Genomic DNA, 18,172 nt, shown 5'->3' with positions numbered 1-18,172 from the left:
ATCTTTAGATTGATTAGATTGTTTATTTTGGTTTGGGAATCAATGAGGTTCAACAAAGTGCTCAAAGCCTAAGGATAGTCTAGCACCTCTATATATGAAAATAATTATAGAACTATAGGTTTAGAGATTTTGCATGGTTTTAATCCCTTATTTTTCAAAATTGTCAATTAAGCATGTTGATAACTAATATTCACTGAGTTTTGCTATGCACAAGTTATTCTACCTTGCATTATTTGACAAACTCTAAAAAGCTAACTTACAGATTTTATGGACGTATTACTTTTCTATTCTAAGCAGGTTAATACAACATACATTTATTATCTCATCGGTTCTGTGGGTCCAGAGTTAGGACATAGTTTGGCTGAGTCCTCTAGGGTCTCCCATGGCTGCCATCAAAATGTCAGCTAGCTATGTTCTTTCCTAGGGTCCAGTTCTCGTCCTAGCTCACATGATTGTTTGCAGAAGATTCTGATTTCTTGCTGGCTGGCATGCACAGATCACTTTCTGATTTTTGAGTTACCCCTCTCTCTCAGGTCTTTGCCATATCACCCTCCCACAGGCCTTACAACATGGCACCTAATATCTTCAAGGCCACCAAGAGAATCTGTCTTGTCTGCCGAGATGGGAGTTTCATACAATATGATGCAATCATGGAGTGATGTCCTGTCACCTTTGCCATATTCTACTGACCAGAAGCAAATCACAGATTCCACCCATCCTCCTGTATGTGGGGGGGGGGGCGTATTTTACATGAGTGTGACTCACTGGGATTCACCTTAGTGTGTATCTGCCACAGTACATGAGGAAAGTAGAAAAGGGTGAAGCTCAGATTCACTTACAGATTTTCAGCTTCCAAATTCTCTGTTCTACCTATTAAAACTTACTTTTGATTTAATCTCCTGTTCTCTTTCCCAGGGCTATTTGTGAACGTGTCCATAAAATAAAATGAGCAGACACCTTCACATTTACATTCTTGTAAATAGCTTGACCTTTATTCCAACTCAAGTTACTGCTCCCTGGAGAGTTCTCAGTATTTGTTAGAATTTGGCTTCTACCACTAGGTAATAATACACTGTAAATAGATGGAGATGGGTGTTGGGGGAGCGGATGTGAGAGCAAGAGCTCAGGGCATCTCACCTGCTTTCATTTTTGTTCTCCCCCCGGCCTGGTAAGGATCGTTCAAGATACTGTGACCTGCAAGATTCCCACATCCTGGAAATATCCAGGTGCAGGCCAGTGTAGGACATCACCTTAAATGATAGCTTTCCTTTAAAGGAGTATGACAAGATATAGAGAGAATATCAGAGGAGAAAATACTTAGCTATGAAAGCTGTGCATGGGGATGAACTTCTACTGGGAGCAGCTCCAACTAAGTAATTTATTTACAGGTATCTTGGATGAGCCATCTTCGAGATTATTAGGATTTGCCAAAATTCTGCCAATGCCTAATCCAGAGCACAGGTTAGATGACATAATATGTATTTCCCCTTTCTGATGAATGTAACAACAATAAAACAAGATGATCATATGAAGATACTAAACTTTTCAGTGAGATTTTCCCTCCAAATTTCCAGGGTAAGGACATAATTTAATTTTAATATTTTTCTGATTAGATGACACTGTTCCTTATCTTAATAAATTTGTCTATTGTTATTATATTGTTTTCCTACTGCTGTTGTAACAAATCGCTACAAACTCAATGGCTTAAAACAACAGACATTTATTCTCTCACAGTCCTAGTGGCCAGATGACTGAAATGAGTCTTTGAGGGCCAAAATCGAGGAGGTGGCAGGGCTGGTTCAGTCTGGAGGCTCTGGAGGAATAGTCATTCCCTGCCTGTCCCAGGTTTTGGAGGCTGTCATATTCCTTGGCTCTTGGCCACATCAGTGCAGTCTCTGTTGCTGTGGTTACATGGTTTCTGCTCTCCTTTTGTCAAATCTCCCTCTGCCTGCCTTGTACAAGGAGTCTTATGATTACATATTGGACCACATGCATAATCCAGAATGATCTCCCCATCTCAACATCCTTAATTTAATCACATCTCCAAATTTCCTTTTTCCAAATAAGATAGCATTCACAGATACTGGGGCTTAGGATGTGGGTTTCTTTGTGTGTGTGTGTATGTGTGTGTGTGTGTGTGTGCGCATGTGTGTGTTTTGTGGAGGTGGTGGACTGGGGGGAGACATTATTCAGCCTACTGTACCAAAAATCCAGGCACCTGAGGGATGGAAGACACATTTATACCAAAATAAAACTTACCATATTTCTCTTCTTTACTTTTCAGTCAGGAGAAGATTGGACAGCTTAGTGAATGCCAAATATTTGTAATAATATAAACACTTGTTTTTCACTCATTTTTTAATTCCTGTTTAGTCTTTTGAGATGTTCATCCCTAAAAAAATATGAACCCAAACAAGCAACCTCCTTAATTACAACAATACACACAAATAATTGTAATTGTGTTGGGTTTTTTGTCTCTATCAAAAAATATATTATTATGTACAGGTTAAACTTTTTAAAATTAATTTTAATGATGGGCATATATGCCATAGTTGCTCACTTAGGATCCATGCTTTTGTTCTAATATTATATTGCACATTCAAGTATTCCTTGTTTTTTATAACTTCATCTTATGTTTATTTTCCTTCTTTAAATGTTTGTATCAGCTTATTTATAAAATGATATCATTACTGAATATATAGAAAAATGGCACAGAGTACAGTCCCTTTCGCTGGCATGTTAGTTCACAGAGTTTTAACGCTATGTCTGCAACTCAGAAGAGGATGCTTATTTACAGCAGATATTTTTGAAAGACATCAAATGATTTGTTTTTCTTTTAAGATTTTATTTATTTGACAGAGAGAGAGAGCAAGAGCAGGAACACAAGCAGAGGGAGTGGGAGAGGGAGAAGCAGTCTTCCTGCTGAGCAGGGAGCCCGATGCGGGGCTCAATCCCAGGACCCTGGGACCATGACCTGAGCTGAAGGCAGACGCTTAACGACTGAGCCACCCAGGTGCCCATCAAATGAGTTTTTTACTACTCATTCTGGACCTATCCATATAGGCAAAATATGAAAACGTATCACCACAATAGCTTTATTCTTGCCGCCTAAAGAGCACGACATGTTCACAGAGCACTGAGCTCCTGTTTGGAAGCATTAGCACGGAACTAAGTCGGGGGAAGAGAGGCAGAGAGACAATGCACACAGAGAACTTCACTGATGCAGGAGTCAGAAAACTTAGGTTTCCAACCTGTTTCAACATTAATCAGTTTTGTGACCTTGGAAGCCATTTAATTTTTCTCAATCTCATTTCTGTGATCTGCAAATTAAAAGGACATACATAAATTATCTCCAACATCTTTGTGATATTGAAATAGGTGACTTTAGACACTGTGTTTTGTCAAAATTGCCTTTTCTTGTGACTTTGCTAGATACAGCAAAACTGAATTGTTTGTGACACAAGGTGAGGGCTTAAAGATGTGGTAAATCATTGAGAATTGGGAAGTGTAAAACCATCCAAAATCAAACAATTCTTTTTTCTTTGCTTTTGTTTAGAATCAACTAAAAGTGAACAAAGGAAATAAAACTAGGCTGGCTTTAATGTGTTATGTGTGAGGCAGGTCAAGACGTTCTTATTTTTCCCAAATTAAGTCCCCATCCCAACTCTATATTCTCTGGAAGAAGAAATATTGGAGCAATTGGATTCATTTCTGATTTTAATTCAATAGGGCACCCAAATTTCAGATGAACCACACTGTTTAAATTTAGGCTTCACTGATGATACCATAGAAATATTTTCAAAATGCCAACCAAGATTCTAAACACATTGCATCTGTAATTAGGCATTTAGACGCTAACATTATTTTCTCTTTTATTGTATAAGTATTCTCTAGCCATACTGTCACTATCCGCTGTGATGGACACACAGTTGCACCCTCTCCTTGGAATCTGAATGTGTAACTGGGAGAAAGATTCCTTATATCTATAAAGCCCTTGCCATTCTCAGGATCTCTTGCAGAGAGAATGTAGTGGGATTAATTGCCACAAAAAGCAGAGGCAGATTTTTGACCTGTCTCTTCAGAGAATGAGGTGACAGCCCTCCTTCTGCCTCTTCCTTGACTAAGCAGTGATTAAACTCCTCTCAAGAAGCCAGGCTCAGACATTATTATATCAAGACTTCCATTCTGGGCGGCAGTGTCTTTTTGCCTTTTCTTCTTGTTCCTTTTTCTTTTCTTTTTTTCTTTTTTCTCCCCAGAGAAAGTGATCAAGAGACAGCTTTATCGTGAACTATACTCTGTAGTTCCCTGATCTTTAGTCAGGTTTCAGACCTGTGCGTGCAGTTTCTTTTGCTCTGCTTTGACTTCACAGACTCCGGGGATGAGCTCTTCAGTTACCTCTGAATACAAAGGTGGGACTCACCCTAGAATCTCTCTTAAAAGACAAAAGACACACTTTCAGTAAAGAAGTCCCACTGTACACACTAGAGTGCTTTATGATAATGATTATAACAAAAAATGATGATTTAAAGGGAACTATAAATTTCATAAAGCTGTTTCATGGATATTATCCCAGCCTGATCTTCCCAGAGCCTCGGAGAGGTAGTCAAGGTAGTTTTTATCCTTATTTTACACATGTGAAAACCAAACTCAAGAAAATTAAGTGAATTCCTCAGGGCCTCTCTGTTAGGAAGTATTAGAAATGAGAAGGAAAACCAGAAGGTCTTGTTCTTGGTCCAATTATTTATCCATTTCACTCGTTGCTCTATCTTCTCTACGCCATTCAACCAGCATGCTTTTTCAGACCACCTACCAATTTTCATTCCTCCACAGAGGATAAGAGTATTTCCAGCAATGCCATCTCCTCCATTCTACTTCAGAGAGACATTTACCTATTCTCTACCACCAATCAGTTAATAGGATCCGGCTATCCTTCCATGTTTATTTCCCATGAACCTGACTTCTGCTGGTTTTTTTTGTTTGTTTGTTTGTTTGTTTGTTTGTTTTTCTTGTCATGTCTGGTCAACTTTGCTTCAGTTAGATCATCACCTTCTCTTTACCCTTCTCCATAATGACCTTTCATCTTAAATGCTTACTGTTGACTGATGAGGTTTTTTGGACAAATTTTGGCAAAGATTCTCAAAAGAGAATCTGGCAGAACGGATTCTATTTCCACTCATTCATTGCAGACTCGTAACAGAGAAAAGTTGCTGTGTCCAGGCAGGGTTTCAGGGATTAGGGCTAGAACACTAAACACAACAAACACATTCTCTGCATTCACAGTCTTGGGTTTTTTGTATTTCCATAATGTAAGTTGCTTTCCAACTCAAGCCTGATGAGAAGATCTAGACAAACAAACGTTAGAGTGTCATAATATGGAAGCTAAGGGAAGAGTCTCTTTCTTTTTTAAGCCCCCAACACTTTTGAAGCTGTTAGGTTTGGAATTGGCAAGAACACATGGAAAAAAAATATGTGGAGATCATAGGTGGTATTCCTTCTATTAGAGTAAGGTATTTATAAATGACAAGCTCTGGAAATGAACGATCCACTATCAGTCATACATACTCTGGTAGTTATGAAATATTATTTTATTTTTTCTTTGGTAATTTTAAGTTTGGCATAATTTCAGTCCTTTATTTAATGTAGATATGCATGGTGTGCTTTGAGAAATGGGTGCAAATCTATCTATCTGAAAGACATTTATCTAGTCAATGGAAAAAATTTATTTACACAAACTTGAAGAAATGTGCTAGATTTATTAAGCGAGTGATAAGATCAGAATTCATGATTACATTTAAAAATGTTTATTTGGCTGTTTTTTTGTGGGTTAGATTGATGGGGGCAATGCTTAAGTCAGGAATGAGCTAAGGATTCTGGCACAGAAATGTAAGCAATTAATTGTTTGCCTGGACAGTTTGCTGGCAAGAAAATTGAAGGGACACAGGCAAATTAGAGCTTATTTAGGAGGTGGATTCCACAGGGTTTGGCATTTTATATGATGGGAATACATGGACTAGATGAATTTAGCGTAACTCCCGAGTCCACAGGTTGGGCAATGGGGTATAAATAGTTATTCACAGAACGAGGGGAAGCTGGGAGAGGGAGATGTTCTGGTAGGACAACACTTAGGTTAGGGGTATACTGAATTTGAGATGGCTGTGAGGCATTCCAGAAGAGATATTAATTATGGAGTTGGGCATGTGGGCCTGGAGCTTCAGAAAGTGGTCTGAACTTGAAATATATATAGATGGCTGTGGATAACAACCGGAGGCTTGTTAAAGCAGCAGATTACCAAGGGGAATTCTGAAAACAGACATAAGTAAAAGTCTTGATTAATATCAAAACTTGAAGGACAGCAGACCCTACAGAGGGATGCTGAGATGATGCAGTCAGAAAAATAAGAAAAATGCAAGAGCATAATGTCATAAAGGCTAGGGGGAAAGGGTGGTCTTACTTAACATTCTTGACTTAATGCTTCTAATTTTTTTTTAAATGTGAGATATAACACACATAGATAAGTGTTAACAAAAACACAAATGTTCCACTTGATAAAGTATTTTGAAGTGAACTCATGTAACAACAATCCAGATAAAAAAAATAAAACATTTCTGGTACCCCTGAAAAAAATCCCACATGCCCCTTACCAACTTCAACTCTTCTCATACTCATAAAATAATGATTCTCCTGAGTTCCTAAGCAGAATATAATTTGGTTGGCAGTTTGAGTTTTAAATAACTGGAAACATATTTTGATTATGGCTCTTTTCACTTAACATTAATGTTTGTGTGAGTCATCATATCAGTGCCCATAAATAGCTAAAGTTCATTCCTTTTCATTACTGCATAATAATCCATTGACTAAAACAACCACAGAAAGTAAAAGTAAAAATGAAACCACCATAATTTAACCTTTATAATTTTTGACAGATTTATTTATCCATTTTTAGAAAGTGGGGGGTAGGGGCGAAGGGTAAAGGAGAGAGAGAATCCTCAAGCAGAATCCACACTGAGCTTGGAGCCCGATGTGGGGCTGGATCCCACAACCATGAGATCATGATCTGAGCTGAAACCAAGAGTTGGATGCTTAACCGGCTGTCCCACCAGGCACCCCTATCCTTTATAATTTTGATAAATATTTGAATTGCTTCCAGTTTGAGGCTTTTATGAAAATATTGCCATAAACATTCTTGTGCAGATGTAAAAGCATTATGAAGACATTCTTTTGAGAAGACAATGGTCAACATAATCAAAGGTCACTGAAAATGAAGTAAGTACTGTAGACTACTGATTTATTCGAAGGGGATCACTGATTATTAGAGTAAGCTCGGTGGGGTGCACAGAGTTAACAGCAAATTTCAAAGGGGTAAGAAGTAAGACTCATGAGTGGAAAACAGTCAGGGAATGGAGATAACTCTGAGGAGAGGAGAGAAATAAGGAAAACCTTTCCGCTAGTTACAAGGGAACAGAAGGTAAGTGCCAATGCCATCTTTACAAGAGACAGTCTCTGCCAATGACCTTTTCTCTCTCCTTATTCTTCAACTTCTCTCTGTCAGTATTTAAACATACTTAATCTCTGTCGTTCCAAAAGATTTCTTTCTCAAGCCCTGACTCCTTGTCCAGGCTGATAAATACTTTTTGATATAAGCTGACCTAATTCTCTGGCATCCACAATTACTTGCTCATATTCCCTGGTCGAAAGATTGTTGACCAAAACACTCTGTTTTCTATCTCACTTCCATGGCTATGCACATGGACTAATTCTAATTATTGTTATTGAAGAACTATTTTCTTGATACACTTCTATCTCTTCTCCTGGATAATTTCTGTTCATTCTTCAGGTTTCTGTCTAGATATTACTTCCTTTACAAGTCTTCCAAACTCTAATTATATTCTCCATAAATGTGTGTGTGTGTGTGTGTGTGTGTGTGTGTGTGTGTGTGTGTGTGTGTGCAGAGAGTAAATTTTGCTCTGGAGCTCCAAATTTTTGGCCTGGTCGCAAAGTTTCAGACCTACACTGCAATCTGAGATGCTGGCTATTCATGCCTCATTCTTTCCTTCTCTCCCTGCACAGGTATCAGAGCTACTTCTTTAATTCTCATGCAAGTGGCTCATGCATCACATTTGGAAAATATGAACCACGCTATAATAAAGGGCTAATGCATGGCCTGAAAGTTTCCAATATTTCTTTGCTTTCTTCTTCCTTTTTTTGGCTTGCCATTTGGCATATCCCTAATAGATTTACCTAAGTGAAGTCCATCTGTTATCATGTGTATCTGTAAGATAACAGGACCCAACAGGAACACTTCCTTATTCCCACCCTAATACTGACTACTAAGCGATTCTGGACTTAATTAGGTTTGTTTTCTAGATATAGACTTGTAAATTTAGGGTGAATCCTAATAGCATAAATATGTTCAACCTCAAATGTGGGTTTAAAAAATATTGTAAAAATATGGAGGAATGTTATACTTCATAAATAAGACATATGTTTCTCATATATAGTTGCTGGAAAGATGCATATGTTGGTATAAAAATAAATATGAATATATACATATAGCTAGATAGCTTCACACACACATACACACTCACACTACAATGCTAAGGAATAAACTACCTCACATAGAGAACTTTATAAATAACTAAGGCTTATCCCGACAAGTAAAATTTTATTAATTTTAAATCTTTATTTATAACCTTAGGTAGATGATGAAACTCATATTGCTTCATTTTTTCATCTGTAAAATGAGAAACTACAGTCTCAGATCATCTCTCACATCCTCCCCTGGTTTAATTCCCCCATGGTTTTATGACATCTTTTAAAAATGGATTATAAACTATATGCAATCAGAGGACATCAAAGATAGTTTCATTTTTTTCCTTGTTGTTGTTGGAGATCCAGGGTCAATAGTAAAACTCACCATACTGCTTCAATTTTTTTTATAACTTTTCTGTCTTATTCTTTGATACCCATCAATTTGACATTTCTGCTATCCCCGAGCTGAGCTTTTCACCTGTCATCATTCTCAAACCCTTTGTGCTCAATTATTTCTCACTCGCTGTGGATTGTGAGAAAAATAGACCAAACTGCAAACAATAATATGTTAAATTATCTATAGTCAATAAGATTGTGAGTGAAGGCAGAAACAATAGCATAGTTCTATAAGAGGGCTTGATAATAGCTATTTGAGGTGTTTGGCATCTTTTCTATGTTTGTGCTACAGAGAAAGTTTCTGGAAAATAAGTCAGTGAATAAGTGGCATAGCATTGGACATTGACCTTTTCAGAGAATGTATACAATATAAATTAGTGCCTTAACATTTTATGCATGTGGTAGCATCCAGGAGAAAAGATGGACAGAACTTAAATCAGCTTAGTTTCACCCTTCATACCAGTAATGCACTAGACTCATCTTTCCCTTAATTGTGCTTACCGTATTCCTGTTTTTTATTAATAGCGCTATTTCTTCCCTTTAGGCAAGTACCTCTGCCTTTGAAGTGCCTCCACTAAAATCTAGAACTATGTGAAAGAAAAATAGTTTACCTTTTACAAATATAGAGGCAAAATGAAAGCAGGGCATTTCCCAAGGTCACAGAAGAGATGATGGACATAAACCTACAACCCAGGGACTTCTGATTCTCAGCTTCTGCTTCCTGCACTGACCACCCTTAGCTTCCTGTTGTCAATCTGTTTATGATCCTTAGGATATATGCATCTCCACTATTGGATCTCATTTATCTAGATTCCAAAAAGCATTTGAAAAATATACTCAAAAAAGTCGAGTTTGCATAATTTGAGAACACTAAATAGATTTTTTTCCCCACCATGATATGTTAAAAGATGTTTAAGTTATATAAAGCCATACTCAGAATGAATTTAAGTCTGGCCTATTTGCTATATATTTTTTTATGTGTGTGTGATTTACTTCTATTTAAGGGAATAAAGAAGGAGTACTTTAGTAGATGCTTATTTAATAAGGTAGTACCGCATTTGAGGCTTACAAGAACTACATAGAAATAATGAAAGATGTCTTATGGACAATAATGTTAGTTTAAAAAAATGCGTGTCTTTTTTGCATAAATGGAAACAATATCACTTTTTCTCTCTTCCCATTTATACTCTCAACAAACTACCAAAATTCAGAATATCTTTACAAAAAACAGATAATAGTCATATTGGACACAGCTAGTTCACAAGATGAGGGGTGGAACTTAACTTTTATGTAGTATTTCAGCCCTAATCTCTATCAATCACTAATCAATGTCTAAGCATATTAACTCTACTGTGCACCCATTATGTTACAGTAGTTAAACAAATTTTCAAACCCAAATGGGAATCTATGTTCATGGACCCACGGCATCTATTCATTTAAATCATGTGTAAGCCAAAAGCGGTCATTAACACATTTACATTTTTATATAATAGCTTCAACTGCCAATGTAACAAAATAAAAAGCATACAGCTACTCTCAATATCTGCTGATGTTATGGGAAAATAACATCTGGAAATCACCGTCACCTTCCAAAGCCAGCGGTTTTTACCTTGATTTGAGAATGGCAGGTTGTACATAAATGTGGGATAGAGGTGGAGGGCTTTTCAGGAAGTAAAGGCATACACATGTTAGCATGCACAAAATTCATTGTCCCTGTAAGCCACAGATTATGCATCTAAAGCATGTTAAATGAGTATTTTCCTGTTTGCCTACTGTTACAGAGTTGTTGTTTTTTTTTTAACTCATTTTTAAACTCTCATAGGAGATTCATCATCAGTGAACAGTTACAACCTTTCATTTCTCTTGGGTTCTTATATATATCACCAAGTACGCAAAGTGCTGCATATGAGAAAATCAATAAATGCAATGCTTAGATGATGAATGTTTACAATTTACTCTTTCATTGCTACTGTGTGCTAATAAAAACAACACCTAAAAAAGAAAAGTGAGGTTACAAATATAGAAGAGATACCTGCCCCCAACTAAATATTTTCCTTGTTGTTAAATCAGAACACTTCCATTGCTAGCATTTTACCTCATTGCACATAAATTGTAGACTTTATATAACTCATCCATTCCTTTCCAAAGGAAAATGGATAGAGTTTAGGGAAAACTTGGAATAAACTTCATTACACAGTTGGGCAAATCATTTATGCATTCAACAAAAGCAAACAGTGAATATGAATGAATGCAGTTGGGTTATCTGCAACTCTGTCTCAAAAAACTTTTTTTTAGGGATGAAAGATTTCAAAAGTTAAATTACCCAGTGTCACAATACTTTATGTGAAACAGCTGCAGAAAGTTGCACATCTTTTTGAAAGGTAGGACAATATCATATGCTTTTGCAATGTGAAAAGAAGTTTTCATTACATATGAGTGCTTTTTTAAGCCTCCAAAGTCAATTCTTTTCTGCATTGGGAAAACTGTCATACAATTAAAATAATGAAAGCAATCTTATTTCTCTCCTGCTGAAAATATAGTTTCCTATAGTAACAAGACAGTCAGAAATCATTTCCCTTGTTTATACTTTAAAAAAGAGAGAGAGAGAACATTTTCTTTTTGAACAAGCCTAAAGAATGTCCCAATAGATACAATTTTTCTATTTTGAAAACAATGCCATGTATAATGATTCTCTTCTCTATGCATTTTTAGTGCAAAAAAAAAAAAAGAAAAGTCAAATGTGTACTTCACAATGTAAAGCTGGATTCTTTCCTTTGATGTTGTGTTTACTATTTGCTCAACCAGATATGAATGGAAGTGTCTTATAGAGTAGCCAAGCAGAGTCTAAGGGCTCATAAATTCTTACTGCTTAAGGTCACAAAATGCTTGTGAGAGCTTTACATAAAGACCATAGCCCAGGCCCCGGTCACTTATTCTGATATAATGCCATTACTCCCCTCTCCCCACTTAAGTTACAAGTTTTAAAATGTCATTTAGCAGATTTCTACCCACTATCAAGGGAAGACCGAAAAAATGCCTGGAGAGCCAGACCTTTAAAAAAGGGAGCTTAGAACTGATATGTGTAGTAGTATACCATGCAATCCAGAGTTAAGTCCGATAAATTCACATACTTATTTTTATGATTTGCACTTGGCCATGGTTTTGTAAAGATGCTCTCTAATATTCAGATCATGTCTGCAATGAAGGAATAAATGGTACAGAATCGCAGGTCATAAATTAGAGAAGGTATAAGTACGTTACTAGTCTCCTAGTATATGTCTTTTATTTTCAGAAAACTACAATAAGTTCTTAGATGTTCTAGAAAATTCTGTGTCATTCTTAATGTTTGATGTTAGTGCCTAAATTATTAATTATGCCTATTTATATGCAAAATTATTATCAAACAATCTTCATAAATTTCTTATACTTTTATTACCATTTCCTTTTCATTCTTAGGTTTTAATAAAGAGTAAATGTTCTATCTATCTACCTATCTATTTATCTATCTACGCTTAAATCTGTGAACTTGAAACTCTTTATGTCTTCATTTATGTCTGGCTTGATTATTTTTTTTAATTCTTTCAATGAAGAAACATTATTTCAATTGAAAAATTTACTTATGTATTGTGTTGAGTTCTATGGGATAATGATACTGAATGTTCACTGTTTGACTAAACAGTCAGCTCTTTGGAACCAGGCGTACATCTGTATTTAGACGTTGGGCCAGCACCTGAGCTCAGCTGTCCACATGGATGGGGGCAGTAATATTTCACAGCTGCCAAGTTCTCCTCAGATAATCTGCGAACATCTGGCACCCACAATCCTGCCTTTACTAGTCATAGGATGTTAGCAGTTCCAGCAGGGGTCTGACATTGGGGGAGAGGACTCTCCACAACTTACATAAACCCTGTAGCAGCTGAGAGCTGAAGCTGATACCACTTCTACAGCTCCTTCCTTGAAAGCTGATTTCAGTGGTTCCTGATCCTGCCCGTCACAGGAGAACTGAAGCTTCTCATCCCACTTATGTTGGCCTTGTAAGATTCCTTTTACTCAGCAAAACCTCTTCTTTCATATTTTGCATGTAATATTGTGGAATTTGTCCAAAATCGTGGCATATGTCAGATTCCAATAGAAAGAATCCAACCTGACTTGACATCTTGCCTGGGTAGTTTTTCTAAATTGGCTAGTCCACTTTTCAAAATGGTTAAGTTAGATATGTCATGATACAAAGTGTGTTTGAGTTCATAAGGAATCATAGGAAACTATGATAATTGCCTTGACATGGACCTGGAAAGATTTAAAAAGAACGTCCTTTGTAACATGAAAATCAGTGCTTGTGAGCACTAATAGTTTTTCTTTGATTATAAAGCCTACAACTATTATACTAAAAATAGCCAGGTTATGCTATACTATGTACGTAGCAATTATCATGAAAGCATTTGATTATATTCATTCATATTAATGGTGCAGTCTTCATTTATAGGTTTGTAAACATTTCAGACTCTATTACCTAGTAGCATTATTTCATTCTGTTGACAGAATACATTACCTTTTATTTTATGGCTGAAGTAGAGTGTAGCAAGTAAAGAAGCAGCAAAATGTACATAGTCAAAATACTTGGACTGCTGACTGTAAAATTACACTCAACACTGGCTGCATGATAGCAAGACTTGCTTGCTTCTTTGTGTGTTATTTGTATTATTTTGTGAAGACAGGTCAATGTAAGGGTCTCTAAATAAACTAATAATCCCTTTTGTTTAGAATGCCAGCAAAGATTCAGGATAATAACAATGTAAAGGATTGTCTATGAAGCTAAAGTTAATTATCTGTTTAGATAATTTAAGTATCAATGACACTTTCAAAGTGTTTTTAACATTTATTAACATATAAATAGTTATACTTTGATAAATAGTTATACTTTTTTGTGTCTTTATAATTATCTTGCTGGCCCTCATAAATCAATTCTTATTTTTTTCTCACGGAAAATATTTTTCAAAAACTTAAAAATTGTTTTCCATCAACAAAACTCTGTGCCTTGCAGAGTTAAAATGTTAGCAAAGTAAAAACGATTAAAAATTTGGATTGTTGCAAACTTTTAAAAGATATTTCTGCAATCATTTAATGTTAAGATAATGTTAAACGGTGGATCCTTTTCTTGGAACATGGCTGACTGCAGTTTAGGATATTACCATTAGATAGCAAGTCTCTAAATTCTGCAAGCACATTGTACATTCTTGTATCTACAGTGTACAGATTTGTGATCTACCCAGAAGCACGCCTAAATTTAAACACAATATTGGAGCTAACTTTTTTTTTTTCTGTTGAGCTTGTGGTCCTCCAGCCTCACATATTTGACCTATCAAATTTTCAAGTTTTAAGACTTTAAAATTTCCACGCAGAAACAGAGTTACCCAAAACGAAAACATACCAACCTTGAGATTATGTCCCATGCAGTAGTTACAGTCTGGCCAAAGTTATCAAAAAATTCATTTTAATTGTTAATCATAGTAGAAGAGGCTATTAATGCCAAAACAGAGAATTCCAAGTGTTTAGACTAAGATCGATCTACTAGAGATCTGCCCCCTTCTAAAAATCCCTTGAAAATAATCTGCCCTTGCTCTCGACCCTGAAGGCCTACTTATACTATGTGAATCTATCTCCCTCTTGTACATGTAACTGAACGAAGCATAGACAACCAAACTAAGGTGAATTAATCCATTTTGCAGACTAAGTCAATATAGTTTGTTTTGTTTTGTTTTCTTGAAAATATGAGTAAATAAACAAGTGGGATTGCATCAAACTAAAGAGCTTCTGCACAGCTAAGGAAACAATCAATAAATTGAAAAGGTAACCTACAGAATAGGAGAAAATATTCACAAACTACATGTTATAAGGGCTTACTATCCAAAATACATAAAGAAATCAGGCAACCTCAGAGCAAAAAAGAAAATAACTCAATTGAAAAATGGGCAAAGAATCTAAATAGACATTTTCTAAAAGAAGATAGACGAATGGCCAATAGCTGGATACTAGGTAAATAACCCAAATTTGCCCCCCAGAATGAAGACACATATTCTAGAGCTTTTGGGCATGAAGATTGCTCATGAGTCATGGCTAAGTCCTTTCCGAGGACTTTTCCCTGAGTAAAGAGAGCTACTTCGCCTGAGTTTACATGTTCTATCTAGAACTAGATACAATCCAAAGTCTAGATTGATGTGGAAGAGTAAGGGCCTGACCCACTTGTCTCAATCCAGGGCAGTTATGAAAAGCTACTCCACGTTCAGAGCTCACCAGGCAGACCTGTATTGTCAATGTACTCAGTTCACCTCCTTCTGTAACATCCTGCATCCCTCACCCCTTCACAGGTGGTTTTCCTATACTCACTCAACAGTAAACTTCCTATAAACAAATCTTAGTCTAGAATCTGCTTCCTAGGGAACACAGCTACAGAGACTATATTAAGATCTGTATTATATTTTAATACTTAAGATCATGTCCCCTTGGGCGCCTGGGTGGCTCAGTCGGTTAAGCAACTGCCTTCGGCTCAGGTCATGATCCTGGAGTCCCGGGATCGAGTCCCACATCGGGCTCCCTGCTCGGCGGGGAGTCTGCTTCTCCCTCTGACCCTCTTCCCTCTCGTGCTATCTCTCATTCTCTCTCTCTCAAATAAATAAATAAAATCGTTAAAAAAAAAAAAAGATCATGTCCCCTTGAATAAAACTAGAATTCAAGTCCTCCATCCACCATTCTTTTAGCTGTATAACTTTGGAGACATATTTATGTCTGTAGCCTTTATGCTAATTTGTGTAAAAGTTATCATTAGAATACCTTACCCAAGCGTTGTTTATAAGATTAAATGAGTGAATGCATATAAAGCACTTAGCATTAAAGCATTGAGATGGGGCACCTGGGTGGCTCAGTTGCTAAGCATCTGCCTTCAGCTCAGGTATGATCCCAGGGCCCTGGGATCGAGCCCCACATCGGGCTCCCTGCTCCGCGGGAAGCCTGCTTCTCCCTCTCCCACTCCCCCTGCTTGTGTTCCCTCTCTCACTGTCTCTCTCTCTCTCTGTCAAATAAATAAATAAAATCTTTTAAAAAAAAGGCATTGAGATAAAATAACAGATAAAGAGTATAATGTCATAATTATAATCTTTATAATTATTTAATTGATTAACTATATAATCATAATCATAATAATGTAACTGATAAGATTAGGACTATCTCTGCTTAACCGCATGCCCAGTGGTTCATTTAGGGTACACACACGCATACACACGCATACACACATACACACTCACACACATAAAATCAAATGTTATTAATTATTCAAACGTTTATCAATTATATCAATCATTATTTTGATGACACCAAGACAGCCTGTAGTGTGAATAATGGACTTGGGCAAGTCCCAAGTGGATCCCACTCTCAGTCCCAACTTCCTGAAAGCCAAGGTAGAAGACATCAAAGGATGGTGTTGGGCCTTCTGTGGAACTGATAAACAGCCAGTAAATACTTACTTGATGGCTAAGAATAGTAGCTTTGATTTTCACTGCAACTGCAGAGTGTTAGGATAGTAATCCTTGGTCAGTGTTAGTCTTTGTCACCGTCCGTAGCATTTACTTAGCACAATGGTAGGACCGAGGACCACACTGTCCCTGATTAAACCAAGACTATCCCCGCTAATGATGGGGTCGACAGTCGACACATCAGTGTGGATTCTTACTTAGACAAAAATTTTACCATTGAGTATAGTTTAGGTAATATGCTTTTTTATGTAGTGTATTTCTAATATTAATATGTTTATGATTTACCTGAGTAGCTTGTTAAACTGAAGGTTCTAGTTCATGAGATTATGCCTTTCTACTGAGCCTCCCAGAGATGCTAATGTTGCTGCTGACCCATAGACTATAATGTGACTAGAGAGGTTTTAGGCAGAATATTGATTTGTGTTTAGAAAACAGGGAAACTCAAAATGCTTTGTTGGACTTCCTAACATTATAAAGTCAGTAACTCTTATTCGCATCATCCTCTCCACATGTATGCACTCCATCCTTAGTTATATTAGAGTGCAATTCTAGAGCCCTCGACATTTAAATTGACTTGTCCTAATACCAAATAATAAAATATGATTGATATACTAATGTAATTCATGTAAATTAACCCATCTCTCTCTCTCTCTCTCTCTCTTTCACACACACACACACACACACACACACACACACACAGTCACTCAAGGTAATGTCAATTGTGCCCAAATGTCAGAGTTGCTGTTCTCCAGACCCAGATGTCATTCTACATTCAGAATAAAAGAAATGGGGTGATTAAAGACTTATTAAAAGGGGATACCAAGCCTTTCCAGGTCATGGTGTCACTGAGATCATGCCGTATTAGTTCTTAGGTCTTTTGGCCCAGGATAAAATTAAAAACAATTCCATTAGCTTAACTTTCCTGTTAAGGAGAGCAAGAGAAAATATCCGATTTTCCTAACCTTGTAAATTAAACCCTCCTCCTAACAAGCTGGTGCCTTGTTGCAGTGCTATGTGAGAGCTCCTTCAGTGGTCTTTCACTGAGAGGAAACACACCTGGCAGCCTCATGCTCCTGAGTACCATCTCAGAAGATGGACTTCTGTACCCTTGCTTCTTCACTGTCAAAGGGGAAAAGGAATTTGATCAGGATCATTGTAACAATATCCCACTCGGAATCATGGGCATAAAATAGGTCTTTGCCCCAGTGATCTAAGTGTTAGTTTTAAGCCAAATTTGGGACTATGGATTGTCATCTGCAGTGATGAGAATATCTTCATGTTTTTTTTATTTCATAGAAAAATTATTTAATGTTTAATTCATTAGTGCTTAAAATTCAATCAGAAGGTAACCAGACTATAGCTCTCCATAATAACTTCAGAGAACAAAGACAGGTGCCTGGCATAGTTTGAAAGGTGAGCTTACCATCCTGAGGAATAACAGAATACACCCATTCACATATCCCTGCTGGCAATTTCTTGACAAATTGTGCACAAGATATGGCCTGCTTTATATGGTTTTCACATGTACTTCAAATGAAGCTATATGAGAGTTTCTTAGACATCACAATTGTTAGTCATTGCACTTTGTAATGTTTTTCTCTCTAAAAGGAGTATTTTTATTCTTTTATGTTTAGACTATTATTAAGTTGTTGATGGCCTTAGGACAAATTATGTTAGAATCTTTATTAGCTAATTTATACATTTTTTAAAAAAGCTTGGTA

Source organism: Zalophus californianus, chromosome 14 (assembly GCF_009762305.2).
Source record: "Zalophus californianus isolate mZalCal1 chromosome 14, mZalCal1.pri.v2, whole genome shotgun sequence".
Taxonomy (NCBI): Eukaryota; Metazoa; Chordata; class Mammalia; order Carnivora; family Otariidae; genus Zalophus; species Zalophus californianus.
This window is presented reverse-complemented; position numbering follows the sequence as displayed.